This window comes from Mus caroli, unplaced genomic scaffold, assembly GCF_978045245.1.
Source record: "Mus caroli unplaced genomic scaffold, Mus_caroli_1 scaffold_2, whole genome shotgun sequence".
NCBI classification, from domain to species: domain Eukaryota; kingdom Metazoa; phylum Chordata; class Mammalia; order Rodentia; family Muridae; genus Mus; species Mus caroli.
In genome coordinates this window covers 171967170-171984869 of record NW_028227257.1, presented here as the reverse complement: position 1 = coordinate 171984869, position 17700 = coordinate 171967170, and the positions used below count along the sequence as shown (strand labels likewise).

Below are 17700 nucleotides of genomic sequence, written 5' to 3'. Positions count from 1 at the left end.
CACGCTGCGGTTTCCTTTCAAGTAAATCCCTCCCAGGAGGTCCTCTCTGATACCCTTCCCCAGTCTCCTAAAACCAGATACTGCAGAACAGCAGAATTAAGGGAGCTGCCACAGACTTTGGAACCATGTTTGAGTATGGAAGCCTGAGGGGGAGTAAGTACTCTCTCATTAAGAACCTCATGAATTGTATTTCCAGCGGACTAAGAGAAACGTGATACAACTCTCCAGAAGGGGAGAGATGCCAAGCCTGGAGATGTGGACTTGGGAAATCTTCAAACAGAAGTGGCTGAAGAGTGGATGAGGTTCCTTTAGGGAGAGAGAGCCTAGGCCCTGTGAGAGGGGAAATGGGGAGAGGCGAGGGATGAGGAGGAAAGGGATGCTGTCCATGTGATGGAAAGTTCTAGAATGGATGCAGAGATTTTTTTTTTAGAGATGAAATGTAGCCCAGTAATGATAGCCCCTTCTACCCATTGGCAGTCATGTCCAGTGCTGGTGATCTCATTGTTGAAGTGCCTTCTTCATCATGGGACAGGTCATGGACATTTATTTGCCCACCCTGAGTAGAACAGAAGCCTGGTTCTGCATCTCTCATACAAATTGTAGAATGGGATCTGGTTAAGGTTGTCTGTTGTGTATAGTGTTGTATAGACACGCTGGGGAGAAGTTTGGGACTTTGTATAGAGTAGTTATGTATCTTGAGGCTAAAGAGCAAGGAGTCGGGCTGAGAAGATGGCTCCACTGGTAAAGTGCTTATCATTCAAGCATGGGGACCTGGATTTAGCTCCCCAATACCCATGTAAAAAGCTGGGTTTGACTAAGCAGGGGAAGGTGGAGAGAGGCAGATCACTGGAGCTCACTGGCCAACCAGCCTAGCTGAATCGCCGAGCTTCAGGTTTAGCTTGTGAGCCTGACTTAAAAACTAAGGTAGAGCTTACTCTCCAGCTTGAGGAAGATACCTGATGTTGGCCTCTGGTCTCCACATACATGACCATGTATACACTTGCATGTGTAGCTGCACATACACGTGCACACACTTACACAGGCACACAGATGTAACACACATGCACACAAAGATCCAGGGATAGCAAAACTGTGGACCTAGAACAACTGAGCTTCATGAGTTCTGGGCAAATTCTTGAGTCTGGCCCAGGCAGATCTTCTGTGAGAGCCAAACCTTGCTTCCTCTCAATAAACATTTGGCATTTGGCATTCTTAACATCCAACAGCATCATTGAACTGGCCCTTAGTCTGAACTGGGATGAAAGGAGGAAAAAGTCGTGTAATCACCAAGCTAGATACTGTGTGTATTTGATTCTTTGAAATCTCATTTTTGCTTTGATGTGGTTATGATGTAAGTATGAGGGGCAGACACATAAAAATTCAGTCCATTGCATAGTCCCCTGGACTATGTCAAATGCTTAACTCACAGATGTAGCGTTCGACTACCAAATAGAAGCCAGCTGATCATCAGTCATCTTTTCTCGTCTGCAAGGCCATGAGAACAAGGTGGACATCCAGACAGAAAGCCTGGGGCATTAGTTACCTCTGTATCACAGTGACAGAATACCTGGCTGTACAATGCAGAGTAGGAGGGGCTTATTTGGGCTCACAATTTCAGATGGTCTCAGTCCATCATTGTAGGGAAGACAGTGGAGCTCACAGAGAGCATATGGTCAAACTTTGTTCACATAGCAGCAAATCAGGAAGCCAAAAATCAGGTCAGGAGAGGCTGTAATCTTCAGAGGCCTGCCCCCTGTCTCCTACACTTGCCTTCCAGGCCTTAGCTCCAAGGGTCTCCACAGCCTTCAAATAATGCCTCAAACTGGGAACCAAGATATGACACTGGTCACGTTACTCTTGTGCTCTGTCTCTGGCAGAGGCAGCAGGGAGTTATAGAGACCGAGGGGTCAGGGATGCTCATAAGAAACTGGGATAGCTTCAGGAAGTTATTAGAGTGAGGAAAAGACCCAGAAGAGAATAGAATGAGGCTGATGGTCTATGTGGAAAATTAAATTCTAGGGTTCAGATTAAGTGTGAGACTGGGAGTTATTCAACCGTTTCCATCTTGTACCAGCTCAGATTTCTCTGTGTGGTCTATCTTGGTACAATATCTGAAACTCATACCAATGGGTAGCCTGTGCTATTGGTTTCCTCTTGTCATGGCTAATCTTCACTGTCCACTAGGCTGGGTTCAGAGACACCTGGGAGAGTGTGCGTGTGTGTGAGAATATTTCCAGAGAGACTTATCTGTCCATGAAAGGCCCATTCTGAATGTGAAACAGTTATTCTTCTTTTTTTTTAATTTTTATGAGTGTGAGTGAATTGCTTGTATGAATATATGTATGCATCCCATATGCATTAGATCTCATGCTCAAGGAGGCCACAAAACCATTTTGAATGTGAGTCCCAAATACTGAATAAAGAGAAAGAAAACTGATTATCAGCCTCTGTCTTTCTGTTTCCTGACTGGGGGCATGTCTGCCCAGCTACCTCCTGCTCCTGCCACCTCTGGAACACCTCTGCTTTCTCTACCACCTCTTTCCTGCCATGGTGAATGATGCCCTCAGGTTGCTAGTTTACAAAAAGAAGCCCTTAGTTTTCTTACACTAGGTGTTTTGACACAATGAGAAAATAACTAACATACTCCCCCCAGGCAGCTAAGCCAGGCGGCTCATTTCTGTAAGACTTCAGTTTGCCCCCTTCCATATATCTGAACAAACCTTTGCATTTTCTATTCTGAATTCACTCCTAGAACAAATAAGGAAGACAAGAAAGAGTTATCAACAAAACTATTCATTTCCACTAACACTAAAGCTGGCTTAATGGCCTCTTCCCTCCAATAACAAAAGTCTCACTTGTTCAACTCTGTGGTGACTTTAAGAGCATGGGAGAATGGATAGGGACAAGGTGACATCAACATTCTCCCTGCCTGGCAGATGAGAGCTCCGCTTCCTCTAAATGCTTCTTGAATATACAATGTAAGTCTTTGGTAAGCCGTGTTTATGTATTACACAATAGCCCAACAATTCTACATTGAGCGTGGCTTTTGCTCAACCTGTCTGTGTGTTCTTCTCTTTTATGGTTCCTGCATTCCATACCCTGAGCACGCTAGTGTGAGAGCCCTAGCATGGGCATAAAACCAGAGAAACCAGGAATCACAAGAATTCAAGACCTAAGGGAAAGTTGAATGAGACAAAGGCCAGTTGAAGAGTCAGACATCAAGAATCTGCAGGAGGAAAGAGGCGGGTCTCACAGACTGAACATACAGCTTGGCAGTATAAACTTTAGCATTTAGAGTAGACAGTAGGGACCAGGTGCTCCGTCATTTTCTTCTGTAGGCTTGTCAGATAATGGGTGAAGGATATCAGCACCAGGAAGATTTATAGATCATGTGTGTATTTGTGCATGTGTATGTTTTTCTTTGTGTGTACAAGTGTGTCCAGTTGTATGTAGGTAATATCAAGAGTCTTTCTCTGTTTTTCAAATTTTTTATTGCGTTTTGGTGAGCTTCACACCATGCATCCTAGTCTTGTTCATCCACCCCCCATCCCCACATATCCACCCTTTGTGCTCGCAACCCTCCCAAATAAAACACACACACACACACACAACAAAACAAAGCATAGAAGCCAACTCATCATGGAATCTGTAGTGTGTCACGTCGTTGTTTCTTTCCCACAGTGTATCCTTCTGTCTCTGTCCACACATTTTTCTTTGCAAAGGTTCATTGCAATGAGTCATTGATCTAGTTTGTGATCTCTGGCTTCTGTGACACCGTCAATATTGGATCCTCATTAGGACTCCTCCCGATTAGCCTGTTGTCCTGTGTCATGGAGATCCTGCAGTTTTGGAACAGCAGGACTGGCTCTTTCACCTGTCCCAACCGTTTGCAGATGCTATAGATTTGGGGAAGGGCCATCTCAGAGCCCTGGGTCTGGGCCTGGGTGGTAGCAGAGGTGGTCAGCCCACCAGCTTTCTTCCCCTTATCTGTACTACCAGAGTGAGCTCTCCAGCACTGTTCTGGGAGGCAACCCCATGCTGCCATCAACAGGAGGAAGGGTCAGCTCTCCTGCTCTTATACCCTCAAGGACGGCTTACCTGTACCTTGAACTCCAGAGCCAGCTGCACTGTGCTGCCCAGTCAAGGTGAGGGCCTCACTCTCCCAAGTGCTGAATCCTGTGCAGGGCTGAGCCAGCTCTCTTGCTCTCACACCCTCAGGGCTGGCTCACTCATGCCTTTGTCTTCAGGGCTGGCTCCTCTGTGGTGCCCAGTTCTCTCACCCTCAGGACCAGGTTTACTGGACTACTGCAGGTAGCAAGGGACAAGTAGGCGGGTGGGGAGTATTACCCTACAGGAACCCACCCCCACTTCCCAGCAGAGGGCAGACAAGTGATAGGGTCAGCTCTTACACACTCCAGCCATTAGGGCCAGTTCTACTATGCTGCCTGAATGAGGCCCACTGAGTGTTACCAGTGGTGAGAGATGGGCCCAGCTCTCCAGAGCACTTCATCCTGTGAAGGGTGGGGTTCAGTTCCGCACAGCCTCTGGACATCCATGTGGTCCCCGGAAGCTGCCTCAACTAGAGACATCCTCATGTTCGGCAGTGGAGATAGGAGCCATGGACATCGACACAGACCCCTGCCACTGCATAGCCACAGATGTAGACATGGCCCTCAGAGGCAGCTCAGGCTGGAACCTCACTATGACCCCAGGTGAGGGGGCTGGCCGCTCATGACTGGTTACACCTCTCCACCCTCTCCAGTTTCAACCCTCTTCATAGTGTTCAAGCTGCTCCACTTCTTTCTTGTGGTGGCTCCCACTGCAGGCTGGCCACGTGGATGTCAGGCCCCTGTGTGACATCCTCCATCTACACAGTGTGGTGTGTTGGCAAGCAGGTGTCTATGGTCCACCTGTGCTGTGCACTGGAGGGCAGGTTTGTGGGTGGCAGGGCTGTCCACGGGTCTCTGTCTGTCTTCCTCTTTCTGTGCTGTGCTGCCTGAATTTGATTTTCATGAGTCCTAGTCACAAAACAGCATTGGCCACCAAGCCAGGCATCAAGCTAGAATGGACAAAGGACTGCCATCTGCTCTGCCCCTGACTGATACAAGAGCAACACCACCAAGGTGTCTCTCTATCCATTGCCTGGGGGTTCAGGTGTCTTTCTTAGTCACTCTCCACCTTACATTTTTGAGACAAGATTTTTCCCTAAATCTTGAGCTCACTAATTTGGCTTATGACCCTCAGAGACCCTCCTATCCCTGCCTCCCCAACAACAGGGTTCCAGCACATGATGCCTTACCCAGTGGTTTTTTTTAAAAAACCATGGATATTAAGGAATCTAAACTCATGTGCCCATGAATATACAACAAACTCTTTACTGACCGAACTATATGCTCAGTCTAGGTAAATCTCTCTTGACAGCACATACTCAGTTGACTAAAGAAGCCATACCCAGGGCTGCAGTGTCACCTCTGCAAACTTGAGAGAACAGCTTAAAGGAGAGAGACTTTATTTTAGTTCATGATGCAGACATTTCCAGTCCTAGGGGCTGCATTGACTCTAAGTCAGTGTCAAAGCAGGCGGGAGCATTTGGAGGAGGGGATTGCTCACCTCTGGTGGACAGGGTGAAGAAACTGAGGTAGAGAAGGGGGAAGAGGACTGACCTTCAAATGTATGCCCTACTCCCACCTGAGGTCTCTTTTTCCAACTAGGGCCCAACTCATAAAGTCTCTATAAAATAGTCCCAAAATAGTGTCACAAGTTGGGGACCAAGCATCTGCTATACAGGCCCGTGGAACACATCTTATACTCCAGCTGAAACAAGTCTGCAGATAAACAGCCTGCAGTTTTGATAGGGCAATCAAGACCAGGTGGTAAGGTTGTATTCTGGCTAGGGTGAGAGCTATGAAGTCAACAATAGGAATAAATTACTAGCAGCATTAACCTTTCAACAGAGCTAACCCAGGAAAGAAACCCCTGAGTGCTAGGGGTATAGCTCAGTTAGATGTCAACATGATACCCAGCACTGCATAAAGCTGGGTGTGGTGGTGCAACTCTGTAACACACACACACACACACACACACACACACACACACACACACACACTGAATGTCGAACCAAGAAGGTCAAGAGTTCCAGGAGTTTGAGGGCAGCCTGGGGTACATGAGACCCTGTCCCAAAAACCAGGACTGTTACAATGCTTGAATATTTTACATATCCAATATGAAAAACATGGATGTGCCCAGCATGCCATAAGGATGTAAAGAAATATTATTGGCAAAGAACTTTCTAGAAAAATGTACCATGACATCATCGGGTTCATGTTTGGCATGTTTGTCAAAGCGCTGGAAACTCATGTTAACTTGAGCCAGAGGATGAGGTAAGTTACTCTGTCCCTCATGTTAGAGTGGTGTCACTCGAACACAAAGACTAAAGAGATTAAGTTATGCTTATTTTGCTGTGGTTTTTTTTGGGGGGGGGGTTGGGTGGGGGCGATCTAAACATCTTCAGCCTTTAATTTCGATGGAATTTTATTTCTAACTATCATTGTAAGCTTTGACTCAGTCTTGAAGTGATCTCAACCTTTAGGCCTGGGAATGAGGAGATGTCTTGGTGCTTGAGAGAGCTTGCTGTTCTTGCAGAGGACCCAATTGCTTTCTGAGTCTTAAATGAAATGTGCTCTGCGTTGGGGGATGTTAACAGTGGAGTGAGATTACAAAGGAAAGCATGGCAAGTCTGGAAGCACTTCTCTGTAATCCCAGCAATCCGTAAGCAGAGGTAGACTGCTCTGCTTACAAATCACACTCTTGTAAAAATACTTGAAGTCCAAACTCTCCACTTTATCCAAATAATTTTTCACACTGTTTTGGGGGGAAATGTACTATTGCAATCCTGTTACTTTGATTGTATATGGTTAAGTCACGGTGCTTTTCATCGTGTTTGGTTCTTGAGAATCTCTTTCCTGGAGAAAACCACATGATTGACAGAGCAGGAGGTGGGTGGAGGCAATGTATGTATAGTTTTCCCTCTCCACTCTGGAGCTCTGTGTGCCTTGGGTTCATTCCATTTTCTACTCTGCTTCTCAGTAATGGAGGCTGTTTGCATTGTATACATTTCCTGATAACTTCTCTCTTCTATGGTTCTAATCAGACTTCCAGAATGTCTCAGACTTCTTTGTTGGGTCTCTCCAACCCATGTGCTTTAAGATATTTTTCTCGTGGGTTCGTTCACATGGGCCATGGGTACCAATGGACAAGAAAATGTCAGCTTCTTGGTAAACATTTTAGAATGAGATGCATGTGGGACTGAGAGTGGGGACAACAGCACCGTTGTGCTGAAAACACAGTGTGACTACTAACTCTTTCCCTTGAACTTGGGTTCATCTATGATGTCATGGGGGCACCTTGTCTTACGCCCAACAACTCAGGACTTGTGGTACAAAAGCCTTCTGTGTCAATTATATCCGGTATGGTTTGACACAGACGCAGAGCTATTTAGGAAGAGCTGTGTCAGCGAGTACCCTGATGAAAGTGGTGAGGAGGCGTGGGCAACAGCTGGGCTTGGCATGGGCTCCACTGACCTCTCTCTGAGGGTCTTATTGAACACTGATCACCATTCACAGCACAATAGCCGCCGTAGGGGAGAGCTTGCGCTTTTGAGAGATGTGCCAAGGGCCTGCAGCTGCATGGGTGTGGCTTTGCTGGGAAGATGGAAAGGGAGAGAAATCAAAGTTCCAACTCTCATCTCTAAGTGTAGCTTAGTGCAGTATCCACATCGCACAAGGCAGAGCTGCCTGCAAGTGGGATGGAAGGAGGATCAGGGCGCTGCATATCTAGGAGCCCAGCTATGGGGAACACTGCGGGATGCTCTCATCACGTCCATGGGAGCAAGAAGGACCAGGGCCAACCATAGGGACTGTGGGAAGATTTGAAGCAGAGTATGTGCTTTGGTTTCTTTAGATTCTGGCTAATTCCTGGATGAATTTCATGGAGATTAAAAGGTTTACATCATAGTTTACTTAAGGCAGACCTTGAATGGACTTCTAAGATGTTGTTTTAGAAGAAAATACTTCATTCTTCTTTTAATCCAAGGAAAGTACACACAGGATGAGGAGTTTGTCACAGTAAAACAGTGTTAGGCAGAGAATAATCTTTAACCTTTGATATCTTAAATAGCTAGGATTAGAAGAGATCTTGTCAAATATCTATACCCAGGCCAAGGTTTAGCTTCACTAGGCAAATAAATATATTTATATCCATTTATTTGCATACAGACATTGTATTTATACTTTGCATATTTTAAAATATTTCTTGCATATCTTTCTATATCCTTTTATCCAAATACAGCCTGGAAGATTCAATGTTTTTCCTGATGACATGTCTGGACAATGTTCACAGTTGGTCCTTATGTGTCAGCTGGTGCATGGATGGGTGTTGACTGTGGATCAGTACTATTGAAAACTAGCATATGTCCTTCTGGGGCCTCTTGCTGGCTGATCTCTCTAAGAGTTCTCTGTTCTCCTTAGCAGACTTTCCATGAATTCGTTATTTTTCTCTCTGAAGACATATCCATTTGGGTTTGTTGCCTTATCATAATTGTCCCCTTCTTTAGTATTCCCATCTCTCTCTGCAGTTGCTATACACATATCTCTCTCTCCTCTGTGTCCTGTTGTGGAATTTTACATAAAAAAAGAACAATGACCTATTGGAAGCATAAGTAACACTCTAACATCAGACACTTAACCCCTCTCAATAATCAGACTACCCCCACCTGTTTGTGTATGTAGTGTGTGTGTGTGTGTGTGTGTGTGTTTATTATGTGGGTGCACTATCTTCATGTAGAGCAGGGCATGTGTTCATATGGGAACATTGCTTGTTTTCCTGTGCATGAAGGCCAGAGGTCAACCTCAAGCATCCTTCTTCAGGAACTAGCCATGTTGTTTTGGGGACAGTCTTTTTTCTTTGTTTTGTTTTTGAGGCAAGGTCTCTGACTGGGAATTGATTAGGTTAGGTTGTTTGGCCAGCAAGCTTCACAATCTCTCTCTCTCTCTCTCTCTCTCTCTCTCTCTCTCTCTCTCTCTCTCTCTCTCTCTGGAATAAGTGTAACATCAGACTTGGCTTTTGTATGTAGACTCTGAGGTTTATACTCAACTCTTCATGTTTGAACAGTAAGCACATTACTGACTTTGGTTACCTATTCATGAATGAATTTAGGGGCACAATTGTTCCTTGTAGCACATTTTGGGGGTTCCCTGGCCTCTCTCCAATACAGAAGGCCCAGAGAGAGCTTTGAGAATAGAAGAAGAAATCTAAGCCATGTGGTTTCCTGGGGTCTCTATCATTTTGTTCAGCCTTTAGAAGGGTGTTGGTAGGTGGTAGCCCACCTTGTCCATCACCTGTATCCAAACATATACATCTTAGTTACAACCTTGTCTGGTCTGGCAGGAACCCGAAAGGGCATCCAGTTAGCCCCTCATGATTTACTCCTTTGCCTCTAGGACAGTTCCCAGGCTCATAGAAGCTTAGATTACACATTCTCTGCCTCTCTGGACTTGCTCTGATCTTTCTGGAATGTATAACCCTGTTTCTGGACTGTATTCTTGGACAAAGGTTGACTAGGCTTCTGTTACTCTTCACCATGTAAGTACGATGCAGAGAGAGGTCAGCATAAGCCCACTAATACTGAATCTGCTGTGTGGCCATTCACCATGTTCCTCCAGCTCCTCTAGATCCTTGTAGGGAAGGCAGAGATCTGAAGCTGATCAGTCCACCAAGTTGGAAAAAGGCCAGTCAAAGGTTAAGGGAGGGTAGAGAAGCTGCAAGCAGTTGCATTAGCTGTCTCTTAACTCCCTCTGGAATGGGTTGGGAGATCACCCTAGGCAGCTCTAGTGGGACTTGGAAATGGAGCAACTGTCAGCTGCTGGCCTGCTTTCTCTTGGTGCAGAGGAGGATAGGTCACATCTGAGGCCTTAAAAGGTCATGAGGAATGATCAGTTCCTTATTCAAGAGGAAGATGAGGAGACTGAATAACCACAGAGAATATTCAGCATGATGGGGAAAATGTGCACTAAGGAGACATGCTGCTTGCTCTTGGAATACTGGTTAAGAGTCCCTAGAGATACCAACAGCTAAACAAACAACTGCGTTTCACAAGGATTCGTGAACCATTGGCAGCTCCCAGTCCTTCCGAGCTAAAGAAAACAGCTGCTTATTGTCTTTCTTGAGCACAGGCTTGCAGACCTTCCAGGATTCTAGATACTTTGTTGGGAAATGACACCTGTCTCATGTTCATGCTAGGTAAGCTAGCTGTTAAGGAAAAGACAAGCAAGGAGCCTGGCATGAGCTATTCCCTGCCCGGGGCCACTGTGTGGATGTTGGGACTCCCCACCCACATCAGCAGAGTGTAGATATCTAACTACATATTCTTACTATAGCTTGTGCCTCAGTCATTGTGAGCTTACCACTCATGTTTCTCAGTGATGAGATATCTCTCAATACTATCTGATCTTGTTTCGTGCACCAGTTTCTTTCCCTATTGCAATGATAAAGCACTCTGACAAAAGCAACTTAAGAGAGAAGGGTTTATTCTGGCACACAGTTCAAGGGTATTTTAGCTCATACCATGACAGGCAGGGCAAGTGGCCAGACCTTGAAGCAGCTAATCACATCCCATCCATTTTCAACAAGCAGGGTGATGAAAGCTTGTTAGGCTCAGTTCTCCTTCATTTATACAGTCCTGGCTCCCATTGGATGAGTCTTCCCACCTGAATTAATGTAATCACAGTAATTGTCCGTGGGCTTGCCCAGAGGCCCATCTCCCAGACAATTATAGATTCTTACATTCATCACATTCCCTAACAATGTTGTGTCTCTGGCTATTTCCTCTCTGTTTCTAAATCAATTCTTCTTCTTCTTCTTCTTCTTCTTCTTCTTCTTCTTCTTCTTCTTCTTCTTCTTCTTCTTCTTCTTCTTCTTCTTCTTCTTCTTCTTCCTCCTCCTCCCCCTCCTCCTCTTCTTCTTCCTCCTCCCCCTCCTCCTCTTCTTCTTCCTCCTCCTCCTCCTCTTCCTCTTCTTCCTCTTCTTCTTCTTCTTCTTCTTCTTCTTCTTCTTCTTCTTCTTCTTCTCCTTTTTTGTTTCTGTTGTTCTCCCTCTTACACACACACACACACACACACACACACACACACACACAGACTAGAAATTTTCGAAGTACCCTACAGCATACCAGCACCCTGTAACCATTGACAGTTAATGCTAGCTGAATGGGATTGTATGAGTTTTATGTTTCTCTTCTGTTCTTACAAAAATGAAGAGCTATATGGAATGGTGACATGCACCTTTAATCCTACAACTTAGAAGTCAAAGGAAGGAAGGGGCAGAAAAAGCTCTGTGTTTCTGCGGTAGGCAGAGGATATATCGTGAGATTCAAAAAGGGGGGAGGGGAGGAAGAGAAGGAAGAGTAGGGGGAGGGGGAGGAGGAGGAAGAGGAGGAAGAGGAATAGGAAGAGATGAAGAGGAGGAGGAAGAGAAAGAGGAACCACCATCACTGCTACAACTACCAGACATGAGTAGAAGCTCAACACTGGTGAGGTGGAAGCAGGAGAGTCCGTGAGTTTGAGGCCAGTCTGAGCTACAGACCAGATTACAGGCTATCTTAGGCTACATGCCTTGTCTCAAATAAGGTTATGCAAGCAGGTGTGTAAGTTAATAAACAAAATGAAAGACAACAGCAAACAGAGAACACTCAGATTACAATCCTGAGGATATCTAGAAAGAAGAGCTGAAATTCCAGGATTGGGAGCTGAAGGGCTTGGGGGCTGCAGGTGGGGCAGGAAGAACATTGGACACAACAGCCACAGTTGTCAGTTGGGCTTCAGGGTTTCTGAAGGTTTCTTTGCCCAGGAGAGAGAGAAGAACAAAGGACAACAGATTTGAGAAAGAAGATGAAGTTTCCAGTTTTCAACACATTGGGTCTGAGCTGTTCAAGGGTCCTGCCTAGAGAACTGATTGGCAAGTTGTCCTCAATTTAGAGAGAAGTGCATTCCAGAGGTGAATCTGGAAGTCTTGGAGAAAAGAATTGGTAGCTGTAAACCTGAATAAAGATAAATTTGTTGGGGGAAAGAGTGAGGTCTGAGATCCTAGTTGGGAATTTGGCTAAAGAAGACATCCTATGACTCTTCCATCAAAAGGAGTAATGAGAAAGCCCCAAGGGAGATGATGGAAACACCAGAGAAAGGGAGGGGACCTCCAGAAGCCAGAGCAAGTCAGGCTTTATGAAGAATGTGCCTTCATAAAAGAACATCTCACAGATGTCTCTGAGGAAGTGCTGACTGTGTATTGTCTCAGGAAGCTCAGCCATGTTTCCTGGTGATGGGAGTCAGAACTCGGAAAGGAAAAAGAACCCTCTGCATCAATGGTCTGCCTTTGAGAGAAGGCCTTGAGCCAGGAGGAGGGGAAGAGACAGAACACAGGGACTTTCCTAGCTTTATGGGGTTTAATAGGTGGTTCTGTGCTTCTCTTTTCCTGGAAGAACTGGAAGTAGGAGGCAGCTCTGGGAAGGGTGAGGAGTTGGACTGAGGGTGACAGCCCCCAGAAAGGGCAAGGAGAGAGTCTTAATGAAATATGCCCATTGTTCTTGTTCCTGGGTGGATGTGGAATTCCTGCAGTGCTTTCTGCATGGATGTTACAGAGGATGAATCCATTTGCTGCTGCCAAAAAACTAAACTAAAAAAAAAAAAAAACAGAGAAAGGAGGAGAGCCTGGCAGGCGAGTTGGAACAGTTACCAAGACAAGATGCACACTGGAAAGGCTCTAACTCAACGTACTTGGCTTCCAGTGGTTTTGGAGCTGCAGATCCCACTGTCTTGGATCCCAGCGTGAGTCCTGGCACAAGACTTCCTATGTTCTAATCATGTCTCCTGTGTGACACAATTCTTAATTACTCTGCACCCAAGTTGCATTATACAAATAGGAATACTGATTAGAGGTTTTGCCACAGATGACGAGGACTGAGCCAGACAATCATCTGAGCAGAAATGGTAGCTGTTAAAATCATCATCATCATTATCATCAACATCACCACCACCTGCTTCTCCCTCCCCTTCCTCCTCCTCCTCCTTCTTCTTATCCTCATCCTCTTTTATACTTCTGGCAATGTCTTTAGACTCTGCTGCTTTTTCAGGCCTCCAGAATGATGATATGGTGGGAATGTACAGAACAGTAACTCAGCAAGGAACACCAGGGAGCTGGACAAAGCACGATCAGGCCAGAAGATCTCAGCTCACTGAGCTCCGTGGGAGAGGCTGTAATGGAGAGTTGTAAATGCAGACACACCCATTCTAGTTTTCTGCAGTGGATTTTGGAGGTTCCTTTGGAATACAAGAGTTGGACTGTGAGCACCTAGTTACAGGATGGAAAGCTGGCTGGGGAGTGAGGAAGAGGGAGACATTCAGAAGAGAGACTTGGAAAGTGGTGGGAAGTTTCCCACGGACAGAGAAGCAGAAGGTACAGTAACTTTCTGGATCCAGGATATGAATCAAGGTCCACAACACTCAGGGAAAGGCCAGGAGGATGCTAGAGCAGACATACAATCTGTATCACCCATTATTCTTCCCCCATCCCCAGAAGCCAGTGCTTCTCTGAATTCTCCTTGTGTGTCTCACTGGGAACCAAACAATAGCAAAGGCATCAAGCATCAGCTCTGCTCCCTTCTGAGCACAGTTCATCTTGCTCCTGATTTAATAATGTTCATGAAGGATGAGGTAGGCTTGTCTTCCCGGTACTACTGATGGGATAACTTCAGGGCAGCCATGTTCCTTCCCATGGCTGAACCGAGGGTAAATAATGTGCCCAGGGTCCTTGCTATGGCACCTATGCAATGCAGATCCTTAACTTCATACTGGGTTTCTTTAAACGTCTGATGACAGTACTCATGAGCCATGGCAACGTTTGTCACAAGTCCTCCTCTCCCCCTCTCTCCCCTCCCCTCCTTCCTATTTGCTCCCCCTTTCCCACTAATTCTCACTCTCCACTTTCAGGAACAACGTCTTACCATATGATCTTAGCCTTAGTCCTGGCACTATCACTGGGTTCTGGGATTACAAGTATGTAGCACCATGCCCAGTTTCAGATTCTTTTCCTCATAGCATATCCCCATGTCACTCTGGTTCAGAGAGTTTGTAATATATTAAAATCCCACAACAGCACCCAAAGAAATGACTCAGTGGATAAAGATTCTTCCCACCAAACCTGATAAGCTGAGTTCCAACCTGGGGTTCATATGATGGGAGGTGAGAACTACCCACACAAATTGTCCTTTGGCCTCTACACATGACATTGCATAAGAACACACAAGTTATCCCCACACACAAACAAATACATGTAATAAAATCTCTGAAAAGGAGAACAGCACCGGGGTAGCTAGAGCGCAGGGTCGGCTGACACCCACCAGCTACCCACGACCCCCGCCACAGGATTTTGAGACTGCTGGTGAGTGGAACACAGCTTCTGCTCCAATCTTTAAACAGTGACAACGACAACAACTAACCCCAGAGATTACCAGATGGCGAAAGGTAAACGTAATAATCTTACTAACAGAAACCAAGACCACTCACCATCATCAGAACCCAACACTCCCACTTCGCCCAATCCAGGGCACCCCAACACACCGGAAAAGCTAGACACGGATCTAAAAGCATATCTCATGATGATGGTAGAGGACTTCAAGAAGGACTTTAATAACACACTTAAAGAAATACAAAGGAACACTGGTAAACAGGTAGAAGACAGTAAAGAGGAAGCACAAAAATCCCTTAAAGAATTGCAAGAGAACACTGCTAAAGAGTTACAAATCCTTAAAGAAAAACAGGATAACATAATCAAACAGGTAGAAGTCCTTACAGAAAAACAGGAAAACACATCCAAACAGATGATGGAAATGAACAAAACCATACTAGACCTAAAAAGGGAAGTAGACACAATAAAGAAAACCCAAAATGAGGCAACACTGGAGATAGAAACCCTAGGAAAGAAATCTGGAACCATAGATACCAGCATCAGCAACAGAATACAAGAGATGGAAGAGAGAATCTCAGGTGCAGAAGATTCCATAGAGAACATCGGCACAACAATCAAGGAAAATGTAAAATGCAAAAAGATCCTAACTCAAAACATCCAAGAAATACAGGACACAATGAGAAGAGCAAACCTACGGATAATAGGAGTGGATGAGAATGAAGATTTTCAACTCAAAAGACCAGCAAACATCTTCAACAAAATTATAGAAGAAAACTTCCCAAATCTAAAGAAAGAGATGCCCATGAACATACAAGAAGCCTACAGAACTCCAAATAGACTGGACCAGAAAAGAAATACCTCCCGACACATAATAATCAGAACAACAAATGCTCTAAATAAAGATAGAATACTAAAAGCAGTAAGAGAAAAAGGCCAAGTAACATATAAAGGCAAGCCTATCAGAATTACACCAGATTTTTCACCAGAGACTATGAAAGCCAGAAGATCCTGGACGGATGTTATACAGACACTAAAAGAACACAAATTCCAGCCCAGGCTACTATACCCAGCCAAACTCTCAATTAACATAGATGGAGAAACCAAAGTATTCCACGACAAAACCAAATTCACACATTATCTCTCCACGAATCCAGCCCTTCAAAGGATAATAACAGAAAAAAAACAATACAAGGACAGGAACCACGCCCTAGAAACAACAAGAAGGTAATCCCTCAACAAACCTAAAAGAAGACAGCCACAAGAACAGAATGCCAACTTTAACAACAAAAATAACAGGAAACAACAATTACTTTTCCTTAATATCTCTTAATATCAATGGACTCAACTCCCCGATAAAAAGACATAGACTAACAAACTGGCTACACAAACAAGACCCAACATTTTGCTGCTTACAGGAAACTCATCTCAGAGAAAAAGATAGACACTACCTCAGAATGAAAGGCTGGAAAACAATTTTCCAAGCAAATGGTATGAAGAAACAAGCTGGAGTAGCCATTCTAATATCTGATAAGATTGACTTCAACCCAAAGTCATTAAAAAAGACAGAGAGGGACACTTCATACTCATCAAAGGTAAAATCTTCCAAGAGGAACTATCAATCCTGAATATCTATGCTCCAAATACAAAGGCAGCCACATTCATTAAAGAAACTTTAGTAAATCTCAAAGCACACATTGCACCTCATACAATAATAGTGGGAGACTTCAACACACCACTTTCACCAATGGACAGATCATGGAAACAGAAACTAAACAGGGACACAGTGAAACTAACAGAAATTATGAATCAAATGGATCTGGCAGATATCTACAGAACATTCTATCCTAAAACAAAAGGATATACCTTCTTTTCAGCACCTCATGGTACCTTCTCCAAAATTGACCACATAATTGGTCACAAAACAGGCCTCAACAGATACAAAAATATTGAAATTGTCCCATGCATCCTATCAGATCACCATGGACTAAGGCTGATCTTCAATAACAAAATAAATAATAGAAAGCCAACCTTCACGTGGAAACTGAACAACACTCTTCTCAATGATACCTTGGTCAAGGAAGGAATAAAGAAAGAAATTAAGGACTTTTTAGAGTTCAATGAAAATGAAGCCACAACATACCCAAACTTATGGGACGCAATGAAAGCATTTCTAAGAGGAAAACTCATAGCTCTGAGTGCCTCCAAAAGGAAACTAGAGAGAGCACACATTAGCAGCTTGACAACATACCTAAAAGCACTAGAACAAAAGGAAGCAAATTCACCCAAGAGGAGTAGACGGCAGGAAGTAATCAAACTCAGGGGAGAAATCAACCAAGTGGAAACAAGAAGAACTATTCAAAGAATCAACCAATCAAGGAGCTGGTTCTTTGAGAAAATCAACAAGATAGATAAACCCTTAGCCAGACTCACTAGAGGGCAAAGGGAAAGCATCCTAATTAACAAAATCAGAAATGAAAAAGGAGACATAACAACAGATCCTGAAGACATCCAAAACACCATCAGATCCTTCTACCAAAGGCTATACTCAACAAAACTGGAGAACCTGGATGAAATGGAGAAGTTCCTAGACAGATACCAGGTACCAAAGTTGAATCAAGATCAGGTTAATGATCTAAACAGCCCTATATCCCCGAAAGAAATAGAAGCAGTCATTAACAGTCTCCCAACTAAAAAAAGCCCAGGACCAGATGGGTTTAGTGCAGAGTTCTATCAGACCTTCAAAGAAGATCTAATCCCAGTTCTTCACAAACTATTCCACAAAATAGAAACAGAAGGTACTCTACCCAACTCATTCTATGAAACCACAATTACTCTGATACCTAAACCGCAAAAAGACCCAACAAAGATAGAAAACTTCAGACCAATATCCCTTATGAATATTGATGCAAAAATCCTCAATAAAGTTCTTGCTAACCGAGTCCAAGAACACATCAAAACAATCATCCACCCTGACCAAGTAGGTTTCATCCCAGGGATGCAGGGATGGTTCAATATACGGAAATCCATCAACGTAATCCAGTATATAAACAAACTCAATGACAAAAACCACATGGTCATCTCGTTAGATGCAGATAAAGCATTTGACAAGATCCAACACCCATTCATGATAAAAGTCTTGGAAAGATCAGGAATTCAAGGCCCATACCTAAACATTATAAAAGCAAT

At 44.4% G+C, this 17700-nt stretch overlaps 1 protein-coding gene and 1 non-coding gene across 2 annotated transcripts in view; one reads left to right on the top strand and one right to left on the bottom strand.

Annotated features, from left to right (window-relative positions):
- The window catches only part of Itih5 (inter-alpha-trypsin inhibitor heavy chain 5), a 100660-nt gene that overhangs the window by 57033 nt on the left and 25927 nt on the right, over nt 1-17700 (top strand). The window lies entirely within an intron of this gene.
- LOC115030484 (small nucleolar RNA SNORA48) lies at nt 5010-5150 on the bottom strand. The gene has a single exon (XR_003836079.1). It is a non-coding gene; the product is annotated as a small nucleolar RNA SNORA48 (small nucleolar RNA).